Genomic DNA, 6,299 nt, shown 5'->3' on the forward strand with positions numbered 1-6,299 from the left:
TGCTCCAGACTGTGAGTAATTCTTCTAAATGCATTTAATCAGCAAACTTCCTTTTCGTGCTGCTTTTTTTGCTGAGCTAGAGCCATTACTGCAAGCAGAATTATTCCCAAGGCCAGTAACATTCCTCCATGTTGGCAGTTCCCTTTTGACTCTACATGTCATCTGCCTTTCCCCAGCATTTTACCCACCTAAAATTATCCTACTAATTCCTTTCCCTTCAGCTTATCTAGCTGCCTTCCAGCCTTTACTGTATCAAATGTCCTACTGAAATCCAGCTCGATCAGATTTACCAATTTCTTTTTTTTCATCCAGGTAAAGGAAAGGAGGTAAAGAAAAGGATCAACTTAAGGGCACACAGTGCTGTGGTTGATAAACCCATTCTGTATTTGATTCCATTTTCCGCTTACTGCTGTAGCTTTAATTTTGTTTTCCTTCTGTAATTTGTTCTTAACCTTATGCTCTATTGAGACTAGACTAATGGGTTTGCAGCTGCCCAGAGTACTTTGTTTTCTCTCTTCCTGAAATATAGCTCCCTTTTTTCCAGCCCTGGCACGCTTATCCTGGATTTGATGGATATACTGCAAATCTTTGCTCCCCAAACTGCTGTTTCCTCAACGAGTTTTGAAGAAACACAAATATGGAGGTGAGCTGGTGAGCTCCAGTCATGCTGCAATAGAGCTTCTCGAGTTTTGCTTCTGCCTTAATACAATAATTTACTGTTCTCCACCCTTTTGTCTATCCTCTTTCAGCATCATCCTTCTTATTGAGAAATGATACGAGGCAGCTGTAAAGACCCAGAGGTGCTTTAGCAGCATTGTGGTGAGCACTGAAGGTGGCGTGAGGAGTGCATCAGCCAAGCACCCACCACTGTGCTCTCCTGCTGGATTAAATGCTACCGTTTATGCTAGCGGACAGGTGCATTTCTCAAACAGGGGGAACTTGTGAAGGGACTGTATAACTTCTGAATGAGAACAGAGATCCCCTGAAACTCATTACAGATTCTCTAACTGTACGGTAACATGCAAACACCTAAGCCAAGAATGCAAAGGAGTTTAATAAAGTTTCTCCGCTTCTGAAGAGGTGAGGGTAGTGGTGGGGGAAAAACTCCTAGATCCTGCAATATAGTTTTCAATGACATTTTGATGACTGCTGCTGTTTAGAAGAACATGGATGTCACAGCTTAGGGAGTCACTCCCAAACCAAACAGGTCCTGCTGTTAGGAGATTCACCTGTACTTGGAACAGAAGTAAGATGGGTCAAGTAGGAGTATAGAGGGTGGCAAGCCAGCTGGAGAAGAGATGTTCATGCAGAAGGGCTTTACAGATGCTAACACTGCTGTCAACATAGATGCATTTCCACAGGGTCAAGCAAGCATACTACCCTTCTGGCTTCCAACATTATGAAGACACCGAACATTGGCTCACGGCAGATCAGCAGCACAAAATCACTGATCCACAGAAAAATTCATGTGGGAAGGGACCTCCAGAAGTCTCTAGTCCAATCCATGAGTCTCTAGTCCAATCCCCTGCTCACAGCAGGGTAACTCCAAAGCTAGACCAGGTTGGTCAAGGCCTTGCTCACACAGCTTCTGAACATCTCCAAGGGTGGAGATTCCCCAGTCTTTCTAGGCACCTCTTCTACTGCTGAACTGCTCTCTAGGGGAATAAATTTTCCCCTGTAAATGTTCAGAATATCCCTTGTTGCAACCTGTGTCCATTGTTTCTGTGCCCCCTTCTCAGCATCTGGCTCCATCTTCTCTACAGCTTTCCTTTAGGTAGGAGCAGACAGTGATTAGGTGCCCCCTTGGCACTCTCTCTTGAACAAACCCAGCTTCCCCAGCCTTCTCCTTGCGCACTGTGCACTCCAGCTCTCCACTCTGGGGCCCTTTTGTTGGCCATGCTGCAGTTTGTCAACATCTATCTTTTACTGAGGAGCCAACCCTGGGCATAATCTTCCAGGTGGGGCCTCACAACTCTCAAGTGGATGGGAATAATAATTTCCCTTGATCTGCTGGCTACACTTTTGCTAATGCAGCCTAAGCTGCAGGGATCCATCCTTGCTTGAAGGGCTCACTGCTGAATCACGTTCAAAATGCTTCTTGAGACTTTTTGTGGTGATCTAATAAAATCCATTTTTATTTAAGCCTGTTGAGGTTATCACCACAGAGAAGCTATCACCCCACTGGAACAGGTTTTGCCTGTGTACATGTGGTGTGCTTTGGCTGTGACCATGCAAAAGAGATCCCCCTCAGGCACTTCTGATGTGACTGTGATTTTTGCCCTCTGCTGAAGGTTCTCATGCACAGCCCCTGCGGCTGTCTTGACACATCCAGTAATACTTTTTCCTCCTTCCAAATTATGGGATTTGTATTCATGGCACATTGGCCAGAAGGTTCGGTAACTAATTGCCCTTACTACAGCGACCAAATGAACTAAGTCTGTAGCTAAGGTTGATCAATCCCAGGTTACCAGGTTCCTGCCCAACAGGGTCCCCCATGCCCCCAGTTCCAGAGCAACCTACCTCTTTCAGTGAAAAAGCAGTGGATTGTTGTTGCATGTGCTTCTAATTCCAAAGTGTATCCCAGGTGTGTTGTTTCTGCTCCTTGCCCGTAAGAGAGTAGATGCCACTAACATGCAATGACTCAGGCAAGCATGCACGTGCAGGATAACACACACTATAACTCTCCGTTACTGTGTATTTCTCAAACCTTAAACAACACTAACCAAAGAAGTTACCAAGCAGGGGAAGGTGCAATTTATTTCCATGCAGTGGAAAAAAAGCCAGGAATGACGTGCTGAAATGCTCTCTGCTGTGTGCTGCCAAGGGATTTAATCAGCCGATTGCCAAAGAGATGTCAGTTCCCTGGAAGAGTGAGGACAACACGCCTTGCTGAGAAATGTACTCACAAGATTAAAATACCAGCTTCAGGATAAACCTAATATTGTCCCACAAGCAGATGAAAATTTGGGCAAGAATAAACAGCTTCCTTCCTTAAAATGTGTGTCACTACATCATCACACCTTCCAAGCCTCTCTGTCCATCTCTGCCTACTGCTCAGGTACCCCCAACTAATTCAGGTGCCACTGGAGGCAAATTATTGAACATGCCAGGCCAGGTCTACCAGCCCTAGAAGCCAGCCAAGCAGGATCCCATGACACAAAGTACCACCTATATTTATATATGACCACATATATTTACATATATGACCACATATATATATATATGGTCACTGTGAACAGCGCAGTTTACACACAGACAGCAGACAAAAGGTGTTCAAGCACAGAGCACGCAGTGGCAACGCGAGCGGATGGTCTGTAGTCATTATTGAAGGTCTAGGGGTGGGTGCTTTGTGTTAGGGTGGCGAGGAAGGAGAGAGATAAAGAAATCAGGCGAGCTGAAAAAGAAGGGAAGAGCTGAGGTGGGAACATGACAGTCAGATGTGACTGTGGAGGAGGTAACAAGGATGGGAGATGGAGCAGGCGGCCAGAGTGGAGGTGTGTGTTTGCCACATTCCTGGGTCAAAGCTGTGTAGAAGAGCTTCTTACAAAGGTTGTGAGAGAGCAACTGCCATGGTAACTTTGGGTTCAGCTGGCTTTCTCCACACATTTTCTTTTCTGAGCTTGTCAGGAGCTGGTGCCCTCAGCGGGAGGTGGGCACCCGACTGTGCTACTTGCATGCTTCTGCTCCCAGGAGGGAGGCCCCACTAACCTCCACCTACCACCTCCTCCAGAGCTCAGTTACCTCCTGCAGTTGCTTTTACATTGCTGCTGGCTTATTTTCTTGCCATACAATTGTAAACCTCTCTCAGTCATCCCCTTTCCAGCTACCAGCCCAGGCTGGCAGTGCCGCTGGGCAAACCCCACAGCTGGTGCAGCGTGGCCGCCCTTCCTTGCACAGCTCCAAGCCCTGAGATGGCACGCTCTGAACAGCAAGAAGTCGTATAGGCAGAGACTGTACCAAAGCTGAGTTTTCTAAAGAAATGAGCTGGTCTGGAAGCAGCCACTGGGCCTGGGGGTCTCTGCTACATGCACCGTGCTACTTGCCCAGGGGACAGCTCTCGGCCAAGCTCATCCCCGTGCATGAGCAGAGGATCACGATGGCACCTCTACACCCCCCCTGCTGCCCACACTGCTCCTCCCATCCCCAGCATCAGTGATTACACACGGGATTTTAACCACCGCAGTCCTCAGCCGAGCCCAGCTAGACGTTATGAAATGCCAGAAGCCCTAAGCACCTATACGGGCACACCTCATCAGGGAGAAACCTGCGGTAGCGACCAGGCTGCTCTTCCTTGGTGCAGAGAAGGAGCAAGGGCAGGCAGGATAAGTAAAGGGGGGCAACAGAGAGCTGGGAAAGAGGGTGAAGAGATCAGCTGTACTCTCCAGAGATGCACACCCGTGTTTCTCTGATTTTGCCTCTTCCTAAGGAAAGGAGATAGATAAGAGAAATCAAGTGTCTGCGACAGATGTTAGTCATGCTGCCTCACGTGCTACTGAAGGGTGCTCAGCAGCGCGGTGTGGGAGGGGGAGCAGAAAACTCTAGGCATGGTAAGAAAAAATTAACCACTTTGTCCCACTCCTCAGCTGGAATTATGACTTTTCCTTGTCCTGTACAGGGCGTTTTGACAAGCTCTCCCAGTGACCAAGCCTAGGCTAGCCCTCTTCTTGGAGGAGACTCTTGGTCTTATTTCTTTCTCGGCAGCATGCAGAGAGGAAGGAGGAGAGCCGAGAGGCTACAGGGGACTCTGGGGCAAAGAAGAGGCGAAAGAGACATCAGTGCCAGCCCAGCGTTCCTCTTCCAAGGCATAAGATTGAATACATTTGCCGCGTTGCAGAATGAAGAGAGAAATGTCACCTTCAGAGGTGATCTGACAATCACAAAAATAAATTACATAGAGGGGGAAAAAAAAAGAGATGAGCATTTGTGAATATTCATGAGCAAGTCAAAACCCCAAAATTAACAAGGAAATTAATTTCCAAACTGATTAGGTTGCCAACTCCTTTTATTTAAATAAATCAACAATTGCCTTCATGTGACTCCTGCTGAAGAACGCAGAGCTAATCCTGGCTCCTCCCAGGAGGAAGTTTTGTGCTGCCTGGGACGACCAATACCCCAGCACCTTCTGGGGACGGGCGGGCGCTGCGGCTCCAGCCGCCTGCCTCTCAGCCGCCAGGAGATTTCCCTTTGCCCACTGCTCCGGATGTTGCGGTTTCATGATGGCCTGAGCCAATCTAACCGCTGGCTGCTACAGTTGTGCTCTCCCTGGTCCCACCCTCTTACTCATGCTGGCTTTGCAGAAGCTGTTCCAGCATGCCAAGCTGGCAGAAAACTCATGCAACGATTAAAAAAAAAAAAAAAAAATTTTTTGGCTCAGCCAAGTGCCCGGTGAGCAACACCACAGGTGAGGAAGGTAACCTAACCTGACTTGGGAGGTGGGCCCAGTGCCAAAGTTAGCCTTGCTATGAGCAGCGGAATGAAGTAGATGATAGCTAAAAGGCTCTTTCCACCAAAATTTTAAGAGTCTAAGACAGAACAGAGCTGCCACAGCCAGCCTGGCTTAGTGATCCTGGGGAGTGTCTCCAATTTGGTGTGAGGGTGACCAGCCAGCCTAGCTCAGCGATCTTGTGGAGTGCCTCTGTGTCACCTTCTCCAGGAAGAGCCTCATGCCTTCTCTGTGCCATCACCAAGGCTCAAGGGACTGACTGCTGCTCTGAGCGCAGTCACTCACGCTGCACAGCAACGCGCCCGGCGGTGCCAGCACACGGGAGACAGCGGGAAACTGCCAGCCAGAACTTAGGTGGGTTGAATCTGTGAAACTGAATTCTCAATGAGTGAGAACGATGGTGAGTTGCAGCCCCCTCTGGGGTCAAGTTGTGAATGGTTACAAATAAAAAAAAAAAAAGTCAGTATTTGGGTGTGTTTATAGGAGGTGCAACTTTCCATAGGTGCAACTATGGCAAGAGGGTTACCCTGCTCCCCTCCACCCCTGGCCTTGCTCTGCTGTTCCCCGCAGCCCTTATGGGACTGAGACGGTCCAGCCTGCCCACCTGCCAGAAAACCAGCTTGCTCAAGGCCCTTTCTGCTGGGTCAGCACGACAAAGGTGTTTAGCACTCGGCCCGGGGAGCGCCGGAGCCAGCACACGCGGCGGGGCCGGCAGGGACCGCCCCAGGTGGTGGCAGCGGGCCTCTGGGTCAGCTCCTCTGTGACAGCCAAGCGGCCCCGTCCCGCCGGGCTGGCGCGGCCGCCCGAGCTGACCCGGCGCCTCCCTCCTGCCCCGCCACCGGACACGGCGCCAGCC

Source organism: Nyctibius grandis, chromosome 5, assembly GCF_013368605.1.
Source record: "Nyctibius grandis isolate bNycGra1 chromosome 5, bNycGra1.pri, whole genome shotgun sequence".
Lineage (NCBI taxonomy): Eukaryota > Metazoa > Chordata > Aves > Nyctibiiformes > Nyctibiidae > Nyctibius > Nyctibius grandis.